This window comes from Micromys minutus (assembly GCF_963924665.1).
Source record: "Micromys minutus genome assembly, chromosome: 14".
NCBI lineage: Eukaryota > Metazoa > Chordata > Mammalia > Rodentia > Muridae > Micromys > Micromys minutus.
This window is the reverse complement of record NC_137983.1, coordinates 56253593-56278052: the sequence shown is the minus strand read 5'-3', so window position 1 is coordinate 56278052 and position 24460 is coordinate 56253593.

Sequence of the window (24460 nt, the reverse complement as noted above, 5' to 3'; positions counted from 1 at the left end):
TATTGCTGTATAAATTTTCCTGTATATGTCTTTGCTAATATTGGGATTTTTGCTGTGGTCTGGGGGCTTGTTTCTTTGATTGATTAGTTATCAATCATTTGATAATTTCAAAAGATTCATTTGAAATAAATTTCAAATGGTTGGTCATTTCATTATCTGGTTGACTGGCTGGGTGAGTGGCTAACTTGATTTTTTTAAGAATATGCAATATTCATATATAAGAACAATATATGCCATATTTATTTATCTATAATAAATATGTGTGGAGCCATCCAGTCTTTTAACTAAACTTTGTTGATTCCCCAAATCAAACACAAAGAATACCGCAGAGAAATAAGCCTCGGGGTGGCTGCTGCTCATTTCATTTGTTTTCTTCTGTTTGTTCCATGGGGCGCAGTCCTGTGAAATTCTTGCAAATGTCCATCACTGAACACCCATCCCTGCAACACTAGGCCCACAAATAGCCCAAAGTGATCACTTTGGAACTCATAAATCTCACACTTAACTATCATATTAAGTGTCTCTCTTTGAATTAATTTATTCTCTGAAGATATGCTAACTCCTTGTACTCTACCCTGGGACGGCACTTGGCAAATACAAGATGAAGGGCCATCGGTCCTGAGACGTTTCTAGCATCCCTCTGGGGCATACCCAAAATCAGGTTCAGCCTTGTCTCCAAGAATATAGAGTTATTTCCCAAGAGAGGAGGACATGCTTCTTCCAAAGGGAGTACTGGTTCATTTTAGAAGATAAAAATAACCATGCAATACAGGCACACGCACATGTCGGCGGAGAATGTGAACGCTATGTGCCCATGCAGCGATTACCCAGCTTCCTTCCCCAACACAAAGCCTGAGCTGCAAGGTGCAGGGTGATTATTCAGTTCATTACTTAGTAACTGGAAGTATAATTATCAAGTAATCTGCATGAACATAATTACGTATTTACATAGTCTTCGCCATGTAATTACAGAGGAGTTGGGTGATTATACAGTACCTCCTTGAGAAAGAAAGTGATACCAAAAAAAAAAAAAAAAAACAACCAAAAAAAAAAAAAATGAGAGAAAGAAAGAAAATCTGCCCGATGTTGTCATCTCGGGCAGAGAATTAAACACCATACCCAATGTCCTGAATCCTGGCGATAAGCAAAAGAGTAGAAATTACATCGGCTGCCAAGTCTAAAACCCAAAGCACACTTTATGAATTATGGAGCTCGCTGTGACCATCAAGACCCTTCATCCTGATAATGTTTGCTTTCTTAACTCAGAATGAAAGGCTTTATGTTTATCAGAATAATCGTCTCTATCTAAGGCCTCCTGACTATTAAAATCACAAGTGTCTCTTTCATATCCTAAGATTCTGATAAATAGGCTGAAAAGAGAAAAGAAAAGAAAGTTGAGCAGTATTGATCACTTAGGAAATTCTGAGGTTTTCTTTCCACACAGAAAAAGAATACTGAGCACTTTATTTTCTTTTTCAAAGATCTCTAACATGGATAATTTATAAAATGATATTCGGAAATTTTCAAGCAGTTTCTAAACCACACTGTTGCTTTCAAAAATCTCTCTATTGATTGATAATTGATCCCTGTCTTCTGTTTGGAAGACTTCCGGGCACAGTGAATTGAATGGTGTAGTCTGCAGAGCGGAGATGGGTCCTTTAAGAAATTCTTTATCTGAAATCATTAGCATAAAACAATTCAGCCAGACAAGGACGGAAAGAGACTCTTGTACATGTGCCACAGAAGAATAACAACGCACAGAAATGCAGCTAAAACAAGCACAGATTGGACCCTGTGCTGGGCTCACATTAGTCATCCTCCGCCGTGGAGAAAAACTCATCCAGGACTTCATTTGTCTCCTGTTTATGTCTAACCAGCTTGGCAAGCAAACCCTTCTGGTTCTCTAAACACTAATATGTCCCTGTACTAATTCACTCCTGTTTTCCACAGTTAGAACAACAGCTGCAGGTCAGCGACTGGAAATGGAAGGTAATAAATATGAGATAGGGTCAGAATTCTGGGCTTTGGGGGACCTCCATACAGAATAGGGCAGAATGAGTCAGTGTATCCTAGCTGAAGAAACAATCAGTTTTCATATTTCTGTTTGTGGTGATTTGAATAGGAATGGCCTCCATAGGGTCAAATATTTGAGTGCTTGGTCATTAGGGAGTGGTGTTACTTGCTAGAGATTGGGAGGTAGGGCATTGTAGGAGTGGGTGTGACATTGTTGGAAGTGTGTCACTGGGCATATAGGCTTTGAGGTTTCAGAAGCCCAAGCCAGGCTCAGTGGCTCTCTGCTGCCTGTGGATCCTGATGTAGAATCTCAGCTCCTTCTCCAGCACCATGTCTGCCTGTGTACTGCCATGCTTCCCGACATGATGATAATGGACTAAACCTCCGAAACAGTAAGCCAGCCCCAATCAAATGCTTTCTTTCTAAGAGTTACTGCGGTCATGGTGTCTCTTCAATACAACACTGACTAAGGCACCCGTACAAAACACAAGGAATTCCTAGTCCTAACATTCGGTTAAAGGATGTCACTAACACTCACGTTTCATGACTACTCACCATCCATCTTTCAAAAGATTGATTTTCTTGGTAGAGATGCAGAATCTTCCTGGTCCCACTAATCACAGTCACGGAACAGAAAATTTGGAGAAGGAGAGCAAGACAATGCTCTAGTGGGTTCCTATTCCAAGATGCATGTACTGTCAATGCGACCGGAGCTAAGATGAACCCCTACGCCAGGCCCTGCACCTCACAACCTCACAGGCCAATAATATTCATGGTAAGCCCTCCATACTGTTCCTGCTCCACTGTGTCCATGTGTGTTCTCCCAGGATCTTGAAACATGCCTTAATATAGTTTGAACGCCGTGATGGTCGCTGGGCCATAACTCTGCTCACCTGTAAGGCAGATAAAATTTGGAGGTTTAAGAGGAAGGGAAGCAACAAAGTCACCAGCAAAACAGGGGGGATAATGATGCTGCAGACTGCCGGCTCCATATGGTACACGCATGAGATCTGTCTGGTGGAGTAGCATTCTGACAGAGATGGACGGCCATGTTCCTCTGACAGAGATGGACAGCCATGTTCCTCTGATGGCCATGTTCCTCTGACAAAAATGGACAGCCATGTTCCTCTGACAGAGATGGACAGCCATGTTCCTCTGACAGAGATGGACGGCCATGTTCCTCTGACAGAGATGGACGGCCATGTTCCTCTGACAGAAATGGACGGCCATGTTCCTCTGACAGAGATGGACGGCCATGTTTCTCTGACAGAGATGGACGGCCATGTTCCTCTGACAGAGATGGGCGGCCATGTTCCTCTGACAGAGATGGACAGCCATGTTCCTCTGACAGAGATGAATGGCCATGTTCCTCTGACAGAGATGGACGGCCATGTTCCTCTGACAGAGATGGGCAGCCATGTTTCTCTGACAGAGATGGGCAGCCATGTTCTTCTGACAGAGATGGACAGCCATGTTCCTCTGACAGAAATGGACAGCCATGTTCCTCTGACAGAGATGGACGGCCATGTTCCTGTTCATTGCTTACAACATACATGGGACATGGTTTAGCTACCATGCTGTAAGAGAAATATTTAAATTACTTAAACCATCTAAACATAAGTTTTTAAACAGTTTTAAAACTACTCCTGGAATTTCAAACAGGTCTGAATTTTTAGGCAATTAAGCACAAGTTTATCAAAACATTAGGTTTTCTAAGTCCAGTCTTATTGACCTAATTGTATCTGGTTTATTTAATTTTCCTCGTCTGTTACTTATTCTTTGCATTTAATGGGTAATTTTGAATTGTTCTGTGATGTGACTTATTTAAAATTCTAAATAATTAAGTTTCTAGTTCATAATCTTCATTTACATTTTAAGCAAGATATCTTCAGACTGTGAACACAAAGCTCAATCACAATATTTAACTCCTTGGTTGTTTTCAACTGAGCAAAAGCTTTGCAAAAAAAATTAAAAATCTTTGGTGGGAAAAATACTTAAAATTTCTGATTAATTTAGGTCAAGGAAAATGCACAGACACATAGAAAATGTGAGAGGCATGTATGTCTTCCAGGACTTGTCATGTGCCACCAGCCTGTCACCAGAACACCCTGACATGAAATAATCATGAGGCCCAGTCATATTTGTCACCATTAATCATATAAGAACCATAGCTCGGGGCACACTTTCCAAATGTGACATTCTAAGGATCATTTTGTCAAGAAATGATGACGAAGCATCTCTTATTTAACATGTTGTTCTGTCTGCCCCGTCACTTACAAAAATTTAGGCACTCGGTATACAGACCCCAAAACCACGCAGTTCGGTCTAGTCCGTGAGAGAATTTCAGAGTTGCAGCCGCCCTCTCTGTCAACACCTCACAGTACTATCATTCTGAGCTAATCTACCAGGACCTCTAGACACCTTCCCATCCCTCCTAAAGAAGTTTTCATAAAACAATCTCTTGGGCCACAGGGCCTGCACACTGGTACTGGCACTGATGCTCTGAGTGTATCTGTCACATGGCATTGTCCTGGCAGCGGGTAACACACTATGAGTAGAGAGTTAACAAATAGATCTGAGGCTGTGTTGTCAACTTGCTGAGTCTAGAATCTGGAAGGACAAACATCTTGGTCTTTCCATAAAGAAGTTTCCATACTGGATGTACTGTGGTAGGAAAAAGCATCTCAAATACAGGCCATACTGTGTGCTGGGGTCTTAGAGAGAACGACAAAAAACTGAGTTGTGTAGCAGGATGACAACTGTCCCCAACACTGTCATTTTACTGCCATGATAGATGAATGTGGGGCAAGTAGAACCATGTCACCAGACAAAAACTGGGGAGGTTGAGTCCCAGCACTCTTATATCTGAGACTGGTAGAGGACACGTCGGCTTCCGACCTGGTTCCCGTCCTAGAGCACATGAACTTGACACCCCATGTGAAGACCATGACCACTGACTAGTAGCACAGAACAGAGTTCTCAATGCTAATGAGGTATCTAGGTGGGCCAGCACCAAGGGTTTTGCCAGTAAGCTTCCTGAACATTCCTTCCTGCAAAAGGCATTTAATCTCTGGTCTGCCCGGAGTAAGCTGTGTGCATCCATTTCCCAAGATGAACAATGGGTAAACAGATTGGACAAGCAAGGACTGTCTCTCTCGTCAAGAGTCACCATGGGGGCGGGGGGAACCCTTCATTATACTAATTCGTGCTGCCTAAGTCTCCCACAGAAAGCCCTCCACCCTCCTAGAGATCTACACCTTAGCCCTCTGATCTACATACACCTTACCCCTTAGATCTCTGAGCTAAGCCAGAGATCAACACCTCCCGCCCAGTTCTTTTCTACAATTTTTTTCAACAGTGGAATAAAATGCAATTATGTAGGTGCCATATTATCTTATTCATTTTTCTGTAGACGAACATCTCAGCGAGCTCTGCATCTTGGCCATTGTAAATAGTGTAACATAAATGTGGCTATGCTAGAACTCTTTTATGCTTATTAGACATTCTTTGGTGTGCACACAGGAACAGGAGAGCCAAATCAGGTGGCACTTGTGCTTTTAGAGTTTGGGGGAATGCCCATACTGATTCCTAAAGGCTTCAGAAGTTTGTGTTTCCAACAAGAAGGAGTGTTCTTATCTTAGCACACTTTTAGAGTTTGGGGGGAATGCCCATACTGATTCCTAAAGGCTTCAGAAGTTTGTGTTCCCAACAAGAAGGAGTGTTCTTATCTTAGCACACTTTTAGCAGCATACATTGCCATTGACTTTCTCTTCTAAGTGCAAACTATTTTATTAAATATTTTTATTGGACTTTTTTCATTAGATACTCTGTATTTACATTTGAGATCTCTCTCTCTCTCTCTCTCTCTCTCTCTCCCTCCCTCCCTCCCTCTCTCTCTCTCTCTCTCTGTGTGTGTGTGTGTGTATGTGTGTGTGTGTGTCTGTCTGTATCTCTGTCTCTGTCTCTCTCTCCCCCTCTCCCTCCCATCCTGATCCCCCCTCCCAGAGTTCTTTACCCTATTTCCCCTCCCCTTTGCCTCTGTGAGTTTGTTCCTCCACCAATCCACCTGTCTACTCTCCTTATCCCAAACCCCCACCATGCCCACCTCATGGGCATCAAATCTCTATAGGATTAGGTACATTCTCTGCTACAGAAGTGCTGGGGGCCATAGACCAGCCATTGTATGCTCTTTGGTTGGTAGTGTAGTCTCTGAAAGCTTTGAGGGCTCCAGATTAATTGGCACTATTGGTCTTATGCGATTGCCAACCCCTTCAGCTCTTCCAATCCTTCCCCTAACTCTTCCATAGCTGTCGCCAAACTCAGTCCAATGATAGGCTGTGAGTATCTGCATCTATCTCAGTCAGCTGCTGGTAGAGCCTCTCAGAGGGCAGCCATGATAGACTCCTGTCTGCTAGCACAACATGGCATCAGTAATAGTGTCAGGGTTTGGTACCTGAGCATGGGATGGATCCCAAGTTGGGTCAGTCACTGGAGGACCTTTACTTCAGTCTCTGTTCCATTCTTTTCCCCCTACGTTTCCAATAGGAACAATTCTGGGTCAAAATTTTTGAAGGTAGGTGGGTGGCCCCATCCTTCCACTGGGGGGGTTGTGTCTTCCACTGGAGGTGGTCTCTTCAGGTGTTGGACCTTCAAAATCCCTTTAGCCTTAGTTGTTCTTCTCCACAATCCTTCCTTTACTCTGCCCCCATCACCCTCCCCCTAACCCTGCTCCTGTCACCCTCTCCCACCTAACCCTCCCCTCTCAGTAACACTGCATTCCACCTCCCTTTCTTTGAAACCTTCTTCCTTCACTGCAGCCCAAGCCTACACCCCTACCTGAGGAGATTGGGTGGCTGAAGACTTCATGGACAGAGATGCCAGATTTCCTCAGGGTAGTGGCTGGTGGTAAGTTCCCTGTGCTCAGTGGATGGCTCGAATCCACACTCACACAGACAGCTCTGGCTGGACTCTGTGGGTGCCTGCTTAGGAGGTGTGCCCTTTTCTGAGGGGAAACTGAAAGGACTGGATCTTGGGGAGAGGGGAAGTGGGGGAAAGGGGCTGGAGCGAGTGGAGGCAGGGAAAACTGGCCAGATGTAATACTTTAGAGAAGTTTACAGGTAAAAAAAGACACAAGTTGCTGGGGTGTTCGTGGCTAGGCTCTGGGAGGGTCTGGAGGTAATATGAGGGGTTGAAATGGTGACAATGCATTATTGAATACACATGAAATCCTCAAAGGGGTAATTAATAAGCGTCCATTTCCTAAGTCCTTGTATAGTTTTCTGACAGATTGCACTGCTGCACACACATCTAGAAGTGTTCGTGGCTCAGATACACTTTCTTGACACTCCACGTACATGAGGAGAATTACCCTTCCTGTTACTAAATCCAGCACATTTTAGTCCTTCCTGATATTGTCTCCCAACTTAATTAATACTACTGTCCTAGACAACCTCATACCAAGCTCTCTATAATCTATTAAATATCTTGTCAGAACTCTCAAACTCATGAAAAAAATGGCAGGTTGATTAAAAGTTGATGTTACTTTCTGCAAATGCAGAGCCAGGCTGGGAAGACCAATGACCAGGAGTCTCTGGTTGTCTGAAGAAAAGCATAAACATGCAGCTGATCCTGAAAAGTAACTATAGAGCTCTATTTTCAGGATAAGTGCTTTCATACCACCCAGATTCCAAGACTCAATCAGGAGCTGGCGAATGCAGTTCAAATCAAGAGCTTGGGAATGGGCATCTGCCATTTGAGAACTAAAACATGCATCATGGACCATCTAGGCCAGCCTTCTGCTTATCGGCCGCCTTGTGGTCCAGACTAGAAAACTGTCAACTATGCCCCTCATGATGATCCCAAAGCCTTGGCCTGCTGCAGCTTTTCTCTGCTTTTTTAGACAGAAGGCTCAAGGGAAAGGGTCATCTTCTTGAGTGTCTCTCTTACCAGCTGAAGCAAAGTAATTCCAGTTGCATCTTTCATACCATTTGGCTTCCTAGTTGACATCATCTGCTTCCTAATTGCTTCTCACACTATAGTCACAAACTTTCTTCTCCACGAATACCACGGAGAAATTTATCTCCTAACAATGTCTGGAGGTATCACATTGATTTTTAGGAGAAGCTCAGACATGGAAACTATTTCTGCTCCTGGTCCTGAAATTTATCTGTGACCTTGATAGCCAGGCACCTATGTAATCCGCTGCTTTATCATCTGTGAAAGAGAAATTGGACCTGATAAAATAACGGTGGAGATCAAAAGAAGGGTAACGCAGCATAGAAACCACAGTCCTCAGCAGAGTGGTGAATGCTCGGTTAATAATATCTAACATTGTATGTGTACATGTGTGTATGTGTGTGTATGTGTATGGTATATGTGTACATGTGTGTATGTGTGTGTGTGTGTGTACATATGTGTATGGTATATGTGTACATGTGTGTATGTGTGTGTATGTGCATGTGTATGGCATGTTTATGTTTATGGTATGTGTATGTATGTGTATGGCATGTTTATGTTTATGGTATGTGTATGTATGTGTATGGCATATATGTATCACCATCACAGGCTGGAGGAAATGCTGACCTTGAACGATGACTCCAGAGTCTTTTAGATCCAGGTGGGCATGTGACTATTCCACAGTAAGAAACTGAATTCACGGCCCCACAGGGTGACTTTTGTGCTTTCAATGTCCTCTCTCCTGGCTCTATTTCACGGGCAAGCATTCATCCATTGTTGCTTTGTGAAATGACACTTTCTTTATTTCAAGTGTTCGACATTGGAATTGAACAGTAAAGTTTTCCAAAACCCCCAAAGTGGTGCCTGAGTTTTCTAATTTTATTTGACATAAATAGTCCCCCAGGTCATAAATTCTCTATATCATCAGCTCGCTTTCCTCACTGGTGCTGTGGGAGAGATTTGTGCTATTGCTGACATTAAATCTACTCCAAACACCTCTTACTATTACTATAGAAATCACTGTGGCTTTGGCAGCTTTCAAGCTCTTACTCCTAAATGCCTCAAGGCAGAATAATGTGCAGTGTCTGTGACTATGGCCCACACTCCCCCCAACTCAAGCTGCTCAGAGACCAAGAGGACCTTGCACCATCCTAGGGTTCCTGCACTGTTTATCTGAAGGACCCCATGGCCCAAAGTAACATTGAAATTGAGGAAAACATTTTAGATTGTAAGCGAGAATTTCTCTTTACTTTTGGTAGTAAATTTTCAGTCTAGAAACTTCTCCCTTCCTATCTTTCTGTCTTGGGGTCTGCTAGCTTAGAACTCTTAAAATAAATAAAGCTAGAGGAGGAATTATCATTACAAAATAGAGAACATTTATCCAGGCATTCAATGGGGCAAGAGGCTTGATGCAGCCAGAGTAGATGAGTTTGTCCATAAAAAAAAAAAAAACAGTTCTTACTCCTCTTCCCTGGGAAATCAAAAGCGCTTCCTATTGCTAGACTGCAGACAATCCATGAGTTCAACAATGGCTCTTTGTTCTAAATGCTTCTCTTTCTGTTGTAAAAGTATGTAGCAATGCTTTATGAACTCCTCCAGAATGAAGAAAAGCCAAGGTAACCCAAATGCTGGGGCACCTCACAGAGTGTCACTGACAGCAGAATGAACGTGGGCAACAGCCAGGACCACGGGCAAGAAACTGAGACCCAAAAGACAACTACTGGGGATTCGTGTTTAGTTGGTGTGTTAGTTTCCCACTTCTTCATTCATGTGAGTCTCACAAAGTACAAAGTAGAAAAGAAATTATCACCAAAAAAAAAAAAAAAAAAAAAAAAAGAAGAAGAAGAGCAAATTTATCTATGCATCCAATGGACAAGAGGCTAGGGATCTAGTGCAGATAAATTTATGAACATAGCCTAAGACAGGACTGTGAATGAACGGACAATTCTATCGAAGAGGGTGCAAGACAGGTGAGATTCAGTCTCTCCCTCTGCCAAATCTAGGATATGAGTTTAGAGGGAGCACTTACAAAGGACATGTGTAAAGTCCCATTGAGAAAAACAGCATAAGTTTCAAGAGCACTCGGTATTTATGATTGAGCCGCAGCAGGGAGATGCTTACACCACAGACTCAGGTTCAGTTACCACTGTGCTGTAAGTGTGAACGGATCACACAGGGCCTGCCTCCTAATGTGTAAATCCCTGTACTCCTGTAGGCAATTATCTCTTCTATGTCTGTAAACTGTTGGATGTACACGAGCAATGGGCAGCCATGGACTCATCTTCTGTAGTCAATATAACTAACAGTTCTGTGTTCTGTATGCACTGGGATTCTCTGCCACCCAGTTCCTGCTCCCTTACCCTTGACCTCAACCACAGAGTCTTTGCCATGCAACTTTGTCCAAACTCTAGTCCTTGATTCTAGACTGTGCCTCAGTTGGATTTATAGGCCCCGTTTCAATGGTATGTGCAAATGTGAGTGTGACACAAAGTCTCCACATCCAGGTCAGGTAGGAAATGAGGCCACCATTACTGCAGTGACCTTTCTAAAGTACAGTAAATAATATGCAAATGTCTGAGGTGCTCAATGAAATAGCAACGGCCACCATTGTTATAGGCATTGTTGGCCTATCATACCTCAGTCAGTCTTGCTTCTGGGATTGCCCTGACCTCGGATCCATACTGAAGGAATTGAGTTCTCTTTCCCTCCCTCCCTCCCTCTCTCTCCCTCCCTGTCTCTCTCTCTCTCTCTCTCTCTCTCTCTCTCTCTCTCTCTCTCTCTCTCTCTCTCTCTGTGTGTGTGTATGTGTGTGAGTGTGTGTGTGTTTCTATGATTACTTACTGCCTCTCCTCCTGTTTCTTCAAGAATAATGCCACTAATTTTGTAAGGTATGTGTCATGTTTTCAGAAAGAAGCCATTTGTGAAAATGTGATAATGAAGGAGCTTGGGCAGAGGTTGGGTCAGATGTTTCCGATTTGGGCTTATAGAAACCGACTTAGAAGTTAGGGAAAGTACAAGTTCTGGGCTACATACCAAATGTAACCGCTGATAAAGATGCTACAGAATGACTTCAAAAGATAAAGGCAGTTGGTTAATGATACCTGGAACTACAACACAATGAGACAGCGATGCAGACAGGGAGGCAGTCAGGTGAATTCAGATGGATGGCTAAGGTGCAGACAGAAAGGACTAGAGGCATCGCTCAGTGGTGAAGTGCTTTCTGTGTGAACATGAGGACCTGGGTCAATCCCAACGCCAACACAAAAGCCTAACAAAACAGTACACACCATAATCCCAGCACTGGGGATGTAAAACCAATGGATCAGCAGAAGTCACTGGCCAGCCAGTGTGGAATCAGTGAGAAACCCTGTCACAAAAGAGAATAAAAAACAGTTGAGGATGAAACCCAATACTGACTTCTGGCTTCCACATGCACAAGTACACATATGGATACACACACATACACACACATACACAAACACACACACACACACACACACACACACACATATACTATGATGCTGATGCAGATTACAATTTTGGATAAACATACAGATATAGGTTAGGTAGAGGTAGAGATTCAAATTCATGTATAGTCATGAAGCATTTTGATATATGTTTTCGGTTTGGATTTTTGTTGTTGCTGTTCCGTTTTTTCATGGTTTTGTTTGATTTGTCTGTTTGTTGAGGTAGATTGTACAGACTGTTACTGTGTAGCCCTGTCTGACCTCAAACTCTGCACTTGTCTCCTGAGTGCTGGGATTCAAAGCGTGTGCCAGCATCTCTGTAAGATGTATTTCTTCAATATTAGAAGGCACTTCTGGCCTCACATGCTTAGAGCAGAGCTTCTCTTTTCTAAGGACTTGGTGAGGGACCAGCACCAAGTGGACAGTCACTGAGTGCCCTCGTGGCTCCATTTCCAGCTCCCTGAGTTGCTCCCAACCTTAAATTGATGTTGTGTTTTGAGGTTTTGTCCTTAGTCGTAGCTTTTACAGTCTCTAAAAGTACTGTCTGTGCAGAGTTTTTATCAGTCCACTGCAAGAGAAGACATTCCTTTTAAATATAGAGCACAAGCTGGTGACTGTGGCCCTTCAATGCTCCTCCGTTTGTCCACACGGAGCACAGCATGGTGCTGAATGGTGGGTACCCTCCCCGCTAGCCCGAATCTAGAGAAATGTGGTTTTCTGGAACATTTCTCAACGCTTCCTAGCTCTCCCAAGCAGGTTTCCTGCATGAACCCACATTGTATGGCAAGGAGTCCTGCCCTCTGGTACCTGCTGCTTTATGTGAGACAAGGGTTCTTTTTTTATACATGTAATTAGGATGCTGAGTAAGATGTAATCTTAGCCTTGGTGAACCTTGACCCACACCACCAGTGCCTTTGGGGGGAAAAAAATCACACAACATGGAAAACACATGTAAACACAAACATAGATGTGAGGAATGGGGGATGAAACCCCAGTCTTAAAGGAGACTTCACTGCTAACATTTCAAGTTTAGATTTCCAGACTCCAGAATTATCAAGGGTCAGAGTGCTATAGTTTTAAGCTCTCCACTTTGGGCTAGCCTGTTATAACACTCTTAGGAAATGCCCCACAGGAGACCTTATGCCAGTATATTTCCTGTTGTGAGAGGGATCAATCAGACACTGACATTCACCCAGATCATGACACACACATGGCAATACAGTACACTTACTCTGATGCTCAGCTTTGTAGACCATCCTGACTCTAAGACCCAGGAAGCTACACCTCTCCACTCACTTATTCAATAGACCCCAAGAGCCACCTCAACCCTAGGGCATGTTCCATTCCCTATCCTAACTTTCTCAAGGACTCACAGTGATCCAGGCACATCCCATCCTTTTTGCTGGTCCCCCTAGCAACAGCCTGTGCTGAGGTATGAATAGACATTTCAGTTAGGTGATGAATCAATTCCACACCACAGGCTTACACTGAGTGTACAGACCAAGGCATTTCCCAAACCCAACAAGAGCCCTGGTGTCAAGGCATTTATCAGCTATGCAGCCTGGTTCACCAACTCCTTACCTGGAGTGAGCTCCATTAGTTGGAATAAAATGTTGATGTCCTCTGTGTTTGCATTTTGAATAGACTTGAAGACATGGTAGATTCCTATGGCCAAACCTGATGACCTGAGTTTGATCCCCAAGACTGACAGGATGGAAGGATGTTTTCTTCCTCCATGAGCATGCCTTCACATAGGCACAGATGCTTGTGTGCATGCACACATGCACACAAATGAGCAAATGCATACATGTTTATAATTTGTGAGAAATATTATCTGTCTTCATCTTAAGCTTCATACCACATTTTCTGTAAACATTCTTAAGTTGAGGGACATCTGGGTTGTTTCTAGCTTCTGGTTATTACAAATAAGGCTGTATGAACATAGTGGGACATGGGCCCTTGTTATATGTTGGAGCATTTTTTGGCCAGGAGTAGCAAAGCTATGTCCTCATATAGCATTATATCCAATATTCTGAGGAACCACCAGACTGACTTCCAGGGTGTTTGTCCAGCTTTCAATCCCACCAGCAGAGGTGTGTAGCAGTGGGAAATGGGGAGCCAGGGGTGACCACAAGAAAATTCCAGATGCTAAGGACCAAAGAGATTCCCAAGATCCATCAGGGATATTAACGGAAATACCCAACAAAGGGGACAGAACCTGTACAGAGCATATCCAATGGATATGCACAGTTGAGAAATAGGGCTACCACCCATCTCAAAATTATTAAGCCAGAATTTCTCCTGTCCAAAAGAAATGCAGGAACAAAGAGTAGAGCAGAGACTGAAGGAAAGGCCATCTAGAGACTGCCCCACCTAGGGATCCATCTCATCTGCAGACACCAAACCCAGTCACTATTGCTAATGCCGAGAAGTGCTTACTGACAGGATCCTGGTACAGCTGTCCCCTGAGAGGCTCTGCCAGAGCCTGACCAATGCAGATGCACACAGCCAACCATGAGACTGAGCAGGGGGACCTCAATGGAGGAGTTAGGGAAAGAACTGAAGGAGCTGAAGAGGTGTGCAGCCCCACAGGAAGAACAACAACATTAACCAACCAGACCTCCCAGAGCTCCCAGGGACTAAACTACCAACCAAAGAGTATACATGGGGACCCATGGCTCCAGCTGCCTATGTAGCAGAGGATGGCCTTGTCTGGCATCAGTGGAAGGGGATCCCTTTTTTCCTGTGGACACTTGATAGCCCAGCGTAGGGAATGCTAGGGCGGTCAGGCCGGAGTGGGTGGGTAGGTGGGTGGGGAGCACCCTCATAGAGGCAGAGGGAGAGCATAGGGTGTTTGTGGAGAGGAAACTTGAAGGGGGATAACATTTGAAATGTAAACAATTAAAATAACCAATAAAACAGTAATACATAAATATTAACTGTCATGTCAGAGCTTATACTTATGGCATTTTGTGACGTTGCTACAATGAACATATAATACTTATAATTAAAATGATTAAACTCAAGTTTAAATTATAGTACAGTTATTGAAACATAAAAATGTGCAAGTATTAGGGAAGACTGTCTAATTCCATTGCTAAGGCAGAAGAAAAAAATTAAGTCTATTAAGATAGAAAATAGATTTTTTTTCAAAAACATACACATACATATATGAAACCTCCTGCCATTAATCATGGGCCATTTATGGATAAATATCAGAAAATCAAAATTCCAAGACCAGTGTTGACCCTTGTCAGTTCTTGTCATTGAGAACTGTGACAGTGGCAGTGTGTATGATGCTACAGACCTGAAAGGTAAGGATTTGCCAAGAACACACACTCTAATGGAGAAATCAAATCTTATCAGATAACAGCAGCAAGAAGCTTCAGGTTTTCAAGTGATTGGCTGACACATCAAAATGCCTGAAGTGGACTCAAGGCTTCTCTCTTGAGTATACAACCTCTGGCCTCCTGAACCTTGGCCCTTCTGAGTTTTACTATGATGTCTTTTTTATACAATTTTCTGTGTTAAGCATCAATACTGATTGTACTGGCTGATTTTGTGTCAACTTGACACAAGCTGGAGTTATCACAGAGAAAGGAGCCTCAGTTGGGGAAATGCCTCCATGAGATCCAGCTGTAAGGCATTTTCTCAACTAGTGATCAAGGGGGGAGGGCCCAGCCCATTGTGGGTGGTGTCATCTAGGCTGGTTCTAGTCCTGGATTCTATTAGAAAGCAGGCTGAGCAAGCCAGGGGAAGCAAGCCAGTAGGTAACATCCCTCCATGGCCTCTGCATCAGCTCCTGCTTCCAAGTTCCTACCCTGTGTGAGTTCCAGTCCTGACTTCCTCTGGTGAAGAACAGCAACATGGAAGTGTAAGCTGAATAAACCTTTCTTCCCCAACTTGCTTCATGGTCATGATGTTTGTGCAGGAATAGAAACCCTGACTAAGACATTGATCTGTGTGTAATCAGATCCATCCCATCTGACTTTATAGAGCTCAATTATCTCTCATTATATATCAAGTATAATGGATGGCTATTTGTCTCCCTCCCTTCCTCCCTTCCTCCCTTCATTCAATCATCCATACATACATACATACATACATACATACATACATACATACATACATACATCCCCTCTTCTTCTAGTCTCAAATTACAAAATCTCTAACCAGAGAATGTGTTCAAATGTTTGATCATGTCTCCAAGGCACCGCCATTGGGCCATTCACTCTCAGCTATACAGACCCTTCCCTGGGCTCTCAGTGAGTGGCCAAACTCTGTCAACTTCTGCTACTACTCATATTTATTTTCTCTTTCATTAAGAAGTTAAGAAATTTTCTTAATCACCTGTGTAAAAACAAATCTGTGAAAACACAAACCAAGAGTGAACCTTGGTACAGGCTGTGAACTGAGCTACTCTGGAGGCAGAGGCTGGAGCAGAAATCCAAGGCCTGCATAGGCTATGTGGACTGAGTGCAAGCCAGCTTTGGCAACTTATTGAGACTGGCTGAACATGCCCTAGCATGTATGAAGTTCTGGGGCTACATGAGAAAACTATAGGAGTACACAACATACAGCATATATGGGTTATAAAGCAGTGAATTTCTCACTAAATATAACAAGGCTTCCAGCTAATGTGTATCCCTCTCCCCATTACACAACCCAAACTCACCCGTCCTTGTCCTTGACCCCAACACTGATCAGTTCCAGTCTTGCAAAATGACTCCTAAGTGTTTAGCTTAACTGGATCTGTCTCGGCTCTCACATACAGACCTCCTGCCCTTTTGGTAACTTGAATCTCAGCCATGGCATGTGATTCCCTCTGTTCCAATGGGTAAACTTATTTGGTTTAGCTAATTGCTGCTTTTGCTCAGGGACAGATGTAGCTTTCTCCCTACCACCTATGACCTGATAACCCTTTACATGGGTCTCCTCCATTGCCTTTCCTTTAGCTGCAGAACCTGAACATACCCCCTACCCTAATATTTCCTCCCATGAAAAGAGATCCTGGAAGAGCAAGGATGGTTCCTGTTTACTCTAGGATTCCTTGAAGCAATGCTGCCTTCAAGAAAGAGTGAAGCCTCTAGTATTTGTCAAGTTGCTTTAAAAATCATCAAGCAGCTTTGGAGGGTACTAGAAGTCTGTTCTTCATACAGAAGTGGTATTTAAGACCCATTAATGACTGGACTCAAGCTTTGCATGAGAGTCTTTGTGTTCAGATTTGAGTTTCATTGCTGTGGAACAGAACAAATGAATCTGCACCTGTGGTAGCTGTGGCCAACACCTCTACTCTGTTAGCATATGGAGAACAACAGCAGTATCTAATTAGTGGAGGTGCTCAGCTTTACAGTACACTAAGACCTGCTGAACTCATCAACCTAATTACTTGAATTAATACCGTACTCTTCTAATTATTCACTATCTTCCGTGCATTCAGACATCGTTCTTATACTAAGATTTTCTGGGTTAAAAACAAAATGATGCATGAAGTAGCTCAGCTTCACTGGACTGTGCAAATGGTCTTAATAATTCAACTTGGCCCCTTCAGTCTTGTTTTGCACATAGATGTGTGCCTGCTCCAAGCACCACCCCAGCTCTGACTCAGGCTTCTGCCTACCATCCTCTTTACCAGCCTGGAGACAAACATGGAGCAGCTTGCAAAGGCAGATGTAGTGTACTTTCAACGTTTCCCAGGGTCACTTCATTTTCTCCCCATAATGTCCCCTCACCTCCAACTTGAGACCTGCCCATCCATCAAGTGATCTTTCAAAATCACAACAAGATCACATCACCGTCTGCTTTCATATCCTTTGTTGGTTCCAAATTTTCAAACAGCTTAGAGCAAAATGCAGTGGGTGTGATGCTTGGAGTAGCCTGCCTTTCCTCTTTCTCCAGGGTGTCTCCCATGGCAGTGCAAAGCCCTGACCCCATGCCTCACACTCCAGACACCTCAAGCCAGAGACCATCGGTGAGCACATCGGGCTGTTTCCTGCTTTTATACATTTTCTCTTTTCTCTATTTGAATGCACTTTCCTGCTCAATCATCACAGGAAACTGCCATTGTTCTACCCAAATCCTCCCTGTTCAGGGACAGCAGCCACCCCATTGACTCACTACTATGATCAGCTTGCTCTATCTTGACTGTGGGAACTAGCTCATCCCTTCTTCCTCCTAAGCCATGAAATAGATGCTGGATGACAGTAACAGGTTTTCCTTTTCATGGTACCCCATGCCAAGAACATTATAGGAGAGCTTATTAAATGAATCAATGGATGGATTTGTCAATCATTAAAGAAGTGAAGTATTTGACCTGCAGCAGCGGTACTGGTCACAGCGCAAGGCTGCCAGTGCCAAAGCTACATCTCAGCCTGATGTTCTCACTTGATTTTTATTAAGACTAGAGGCATAGTGTGGAAAAGAATCAAAGTGGCCACTAATCTCCCTGAAAACTCTTAATTTTTCCTGCCAGTTGTTTTACTGAGTCTCTGACAGCTCAGCAGTGAAAACTCGTAAAGACACCAGAGCACCAAGAATCTAGCTCCAACTTGCCCTAGAGCACTGAGCCTACCAAACAGGAAAATGAGAAGCCGTTCACATACAATGACAAGGAATTATCAAAGCTGAGATTTGACTTAGACAAATATATTTTTCTCAGAATTCAAGATGGTAACAAAAGTAAAACACTAATAAATCCCACTCACTGGCTTTGCTTATATGTTTGTATTTCCCAGGCATGGTACCAGATGCCATTAATATACATCAGGAATTCCAAACCACACTGATTCATGTTTGCCATGGCTATACCATTGTGGTGGTTTGAATATGCTTGGCTCTTGGGAAGTAGCATATACAAAGAGATGTGGCCTTCTTGGAACATGTGTGGCACTGTTGGAAGAATTGTGTCACAGTGTAGGTGGGCTTTGAGGACTCCTAGTGCTCAAGCTCCACCCAGTATGGAAGAGACCCTCCTCTTGGCTGCCCAGGGAAGCCAGTTTACTCCTGGTTGCCCTCAGATCAAAATGTAAAACTTTTCTTCTGCACCATGTCTACCAGCACACTGCCATGCTTCCTGCCATGATGATAATAAACTGACCCTCTGAAACTGTAAGCCAGCCCAAATTAAATGTTTTCCTTTATGGGAGTTACCTTGGTTATGGTGTCTGTTCATAGCAATGACACTCTAAGAACAGAAGTTGGTACCAGGAGTGGGGCATTGCTATGATACGTATGACCATTTTGAAAACTTCAGCAGTTTCCCAAAAAAAAAACCTAGTATTGATATCACAAGACTAAAGAGTTCTCCCGGATTCCTGCCTCTTCCCTGCAGGCCTCTGATCAGGGCAAGCCATAAGACTTTGAGTCACTTGATATTCTTTCACCAGTCATTTTCTGGGGTTGTTTCCAGCAAAGGCCAACCTTGAACCAAAAGGCAACTCTTCGGCCTCTTCAGTCTGCTTCATTCCTTGAACTACCCAACTGGTAGCAAACAGAGGGCCTTCATTCTGGTGGGACTCCCTGCACTTGCAGGGTTTTCCCCAAAATAAAAGCCTACATTGGCGTAAGTAGTTCATCCCTTGTCTATCTTTCCTTGCCAGTGATCTTTCAAAGGGAGGGGCATAAGTTCTTCACTACGTTTCAAACAACACAGTCTCAGAGAAGCCACCCTACGTGGGAAAGATTAGATCTAATAAAACACTACTCATCTAGTATGGTCAGAAACGATTCCTTTGCTGGGCTATGATCCAGCCAGAAGGCTCCCCTCTCATGCCATGCATTCTGCAGTGACCATTGCACATCAGGAAGAATTATTAGTGGTCACATTAATTCTGGAGAGCCATGCCACCATGTTCTCAAAAGAATTCTCTCTCAAGGTCTCTGCCTTAAGTTCACAGAAGTGCAAACAAGGACTTCACGGTATACTTTGTATAAGCAGAAATGCTAGGCACGTTTACATGGAAGAAAATATCAGTCTATTTTTGAGACTATAAATTGGATTATTAATGAAGTGAAGGGATAAAATGTACTTTCCTTTGTATCTTTATTTTTCCAAAGTAAATTTGAATTATTTTTTGTAATATAATCAGCTACTAATGAATATGATGAGCAGAATTTACTGCAGTGGAGAACTCCATGGTAACAGATTTAAACTTGGAAAATTATACTCTTCTACTATCAGAATATGATAGAATATTCTATAACTCACCACATTACCTCAGGAATGAGTTCTCCTCATTCCTCAATGTGTTTCTATAGTGTAAAATATAAAAATCATTTTTGAAGAAAATTATTATTGTTAAGACACTTGTTGCACAGTCAAAGTTTGAGTGTATGAGTGTGTATGTGTGTGTGTGTGTGTGTATGCAATCCCCTATAAAAATTTGTTATAAACAAGGAAAAGCACTAAAACTAGGATTTCCTATGTTTTTAGTTTTTATTTCATGCATGTTTGTATGTGTAGATGTGGACATACCACATTCATTCAGCACCTGAAGACACCAGAAAGGGCATCAGATCCACTGGAATTGGGGTTGCAAATGGTTGTGAGCAGCATAAACTGAACTCAGGTCCTCTGTGAGGGCAGCCAGGGGTCTTCACTGCTGGGCTATCTCTCTGGCCCCTGGTACAAATTAAGATTTTACCACATCCACAAAACCTCACTCTAGTTCAAGCAAACAAACAAAAATCTCAATCTATACGCCATACAGAGTCTCCAACCTCAGCATTGCTCATCCAGGCCATGTTTAGCTGATAAGGGGGATTCTTAAACGAGTTGTACACAGGCTCCTGTTGCTCTTGCTTCACTCACAGACAATACACTGAAAAGAAGCTCTATTGATTTGAGACCATTGCTGATGTTTCTCTAAGTTCATACAGAAATAAAACAAAGGAGAAAAATCATATTCTATCATCATGAAGCTTGTGGTTAGAGATGCTAAGTGTGACCAGAATTCAATCAAGATACACTTTCCATGGAAATTTAACATGGGGCTTTTAAATGGTCCCATTCATAAGATACTGAGATGGTTTACCTCCTTTTGTTGTCTTTATTATTATTATTGTTGTTGTTGTTGTTGTTAATAGCAGCAGCAGCAAAGTTAAGGGCAAGAATAATTATCCTGGAGAAAAAGGGTCTAGGGTACTTCACATGGCAGAGAAAGCAAAAGATGTAAGTTTTAAGAAAAGCAACTTTAAAGGATCTGTTTAATCATTCCTATAAGCTGTCAATTCAAAATAACTTTTTCCTGTACTAACATAAAACATTTACTGGACATATAATGAAAAGATGCTGATTCTGGATGAAGAGGGGCTGAACAACTACTGTGAGCATTTGAAAGACACTGTGACAAAACAGAAAGAGAAAGGGGAAGGGAGAGAGGGGGGAAGGAGTGGGAGAGAGAAGATGAGGAAAGAGAAAGATGAGATTGTTTTTGACTAATAAAGGAGGAGCAATATATCCAATTTTAGTAGGCTGTCTGTATGGTAAAGAAAGGCTACTTTAAAGGTGATAATAACTGAGAAAATATCCCAAATTGTTATTAACCAGCCAACGAGAATATAAAATATGACATTCACTAATCAGCCCTCACTATAAAAACTGATCTGAAAAGAGAGGCCAACTACCAAGAGACCATGAGCTACTGAGCTGGACCATTGTAAAGATATCACTTGTGGACCCACACAACAACAGGACCAAATCCATCTACGGTGGTTAACATTGATTGGTGCCTTGAAGGGAGTCTGCAACTGCCTAAGAGAAAACTTTCCAGACATTGCTGTGAGGATTATTTAAAATAGGTTAACCTCTGGGCATATCACTGAGGAAACATCTTGATTAGGTAGAGGTTGAAAAAACCCAATCTAAAATGTTAAGTGGGGGGGGAAGTTACTCCAAGGGAAGCAGTACCACTCCTGGCTTGGGCCTCAATTTGTCCAACAAGGAGGATGCTAGCCAAGCATGATCCTTCACTGTTCTTTTTCCTGACAGTAGATGCTGTATGACCGACTACCTCAGATACCTGCTGCTGAGACCTCCCCACCATGATGGACAAAGCCCAGAACTGTGAGGACCCTGCCCTTTTAAGTTGCTCATATCAAGGTATTTTATCACACAACCAAACCTGTAACTAGGACATTGCCCATAACCACTTGTAAAGCAAAAGCTTAAAGTCATATTGACAGGTGCTGTGGGCATGGAGCACAAATGCCACCCCAGGATGTGGGTAAGGATGAAAAAAACAGGACACGGGCTTTCAAATGAAGCAACTAGATAGCAGAAGTCTCCACCATCCATCTGTAAGCACTTCTCTTGAGACAGACACCATTTTAGGATTCCAACATATGGTAGCTCAGAAATAGTCTAGTCAAACATGTTTCACCTCTGCGATGTTCATGAGTTACCTAGCCTAGAGTTCCACATGATCCTGGTATAAACTTTGTGGACTATTTGATAGGATATCTAAATAAGTAAATAAACTTCTTAGTAAAGTATGCACAGTTTCTTAAACTTCCTAGTGAAATATAAAATATGATAGACAATAGTCCCGTATCTTAACCAGTATAAAGGGTGTCATTGATCCTGTCTCAGCCCTTTTATTCGTAAGAAATGTCTCCCTCAGGCTCATGGGGGTCAGCATTTACTCCCCAGCTGCAGAATATGTTGGGGAAAGTAGTAGAACTTTTAGGATGTAGGGACTGACTGAAAAAAGTGGGTCACTAGGTTTTAAGGTTTCTGTAGGCTGACCTCGCTCCCTGTCCTTGCTCTCTGAGTCTGGATCCACAGAGATGAAAGCAATCTTACCTTTTAGTCTACTACCAACTCCTGTGGTCAGGCTCTTCCTACTGTAGGGTTGTGGGGCCCTCAGGCTGAATCTAGCTCAGGACCAGAGCAGAGCAAAGCTTGTCCCACACTGGTTGGGGGTTGGGGGAGGGAGATTGTCCTTAGCTTGGTGAATGCAGGCTTGATGGTGTTTGTAGCTGGGAGCACAGAAAGGCCTTCTGTGGGAGATTAGACTTATTCAGCTGTGTAGGTAAAGGCCTTTCTCATGGCTTCCCATGTTGGATCTTGATGAGAAAAAAAAAAAAAAAAAACAGTTTTTTCCATGGTTCCAAACAGTTTACTGTCATGGTGGAAAATGGATGCATAAAACCATACCCTACTTCTCAGGGTGGGCCTGAATTTAATACCTTTTGCAGGGAGGAGTGACTTAGAAGAGAAGTTTATTGGCTAAGCCTTCAGGCCTCTGGGTACCTCATTAGCATGGAGAACTCTATTTTGAGCATATTTAACTGTGGTCTCAACTCTTTTCCTATTGTCTTGGTTTGAGACGTTAGGGAATCCTCAACTACATGTGACTGATGGCCACAAAGCTATGTGACAGGTGCTTGGTGCTGGGAGCAGGAACAGCTCCTACCTTCCCTTCAGGCTCTCCATGGCTTCTAGCCTTCAGCTCAACCTTACCAGGCTTCTTCTCAAGGTCAACTGCTCTGCACCCTACCTTCCAAACATAATACCCAAAATTAGTCTGTCCTCCTTAAAGCTGCTCCTGCTCAAGTATGTTGGTCATAGCAACAAAAAAAAAAAACAAAAACAAAACAAAAAAAAAAAAAAACTCAAGCTGAAGAAATCTTGTTTATCTATTGATAATGTATTACAATAGAAAAGCTATACTCTGAATATCATCCCCAACACCTGTGAAATCATTGCAAATTAAAACTATGCACTACCAGGTACACTGAAACTATTAGAAGAGAAAGTAGGGAAATCCTTAGAACACATAGGCACGGGAGAAAATTTCCTGAACAGAACACCAATGGCTCGTGCTCTAAAGTCAAAGATCAACAAATGGGAATTAATGAGATTCCAAAGTTTCTGTAAGGCTAAAGACACTGTCAAGAAAACAAACGGCAGCCAACAGATTGGGAAAATATTTTTACCAACCCCACATCTGATAGACACCAAATATCCAAGGTATACAAAGAACTCAAGAAGCTAGACGCCAGAGAATCAAACAATCCTATTAAAAAATGGGGTACAGAACTAAACAAAAAATTCTCAATTGAGGAATATCGAATGGCTGAGAAGCATCTAAGGAAGTGCTCAACATCCCTAGTCATCAGGGAAATGCAAATCAAAACAACCCTGAGATCCACCTCACACCAGTCAGTTTGGCCAAGATCAAAAATTCAGATGACAACAGATGCTTGTGAGGAAGTGGAGAAAGAAGAACACTTCTCCACTGTTGGTGGGGTTGTAAGCTGGTACAACCACTCTGGAAATCAGTCTGGCGATTCCTCAGAAAATTGGACATAGTACTACCTGAAGACCCAGTTATTCCACTTCTGGGCATATACCCCAGAGAAGCTCCAACATAGAACCAAGACACATGCACCACAATGTTCATAGCAGCCCTATTTATAATAGCCAGTAGCTTGAAAGGACCCAGATGTTCTTCAGTAGATGAATGGATACAAAAATTGTGGTATATTTACACAGTGGAGTACTACTCAGCTATTAGAAACAATGACAACGAAATTCTTAAGAAAATGGATGCATCTAGAGAATATCATCCTGAGTGAGATAACCCAGTCACAAAAGAACAGACATAATATGCAGTCACTGATAATGGGATACTAACCCCAGAAAGTTCTGAACACCTGAGAAACAACTCACAGACTATATGAAGTTAAAGAAAAACAAAGGCCAAAAAAAAGAAAATGTATCCCTGTTTTAAAAAAAAATAAAGTTGTAAGAGAGAGAGAGAAACGATGCACGATCACCCAGGAAACTGACTAGTACTTTGAAGTTCATAGAATCAAAATCACTTTATTTAGCACAGACACACACAAAATTTGCTGCGATGTCTATATAATTGTAATTATTTTTATAAACTATGTAGCTTCTTATGAAAACAATCTGACATTCTTTGGTCCAGTGAAGGTTCATTTTCCCAGAGTAGGGGAATGGTATGTTTTTGCTCACCTTAGATAGATACTTAGTGATTCTGTGATTTGGCTAGAAGGAC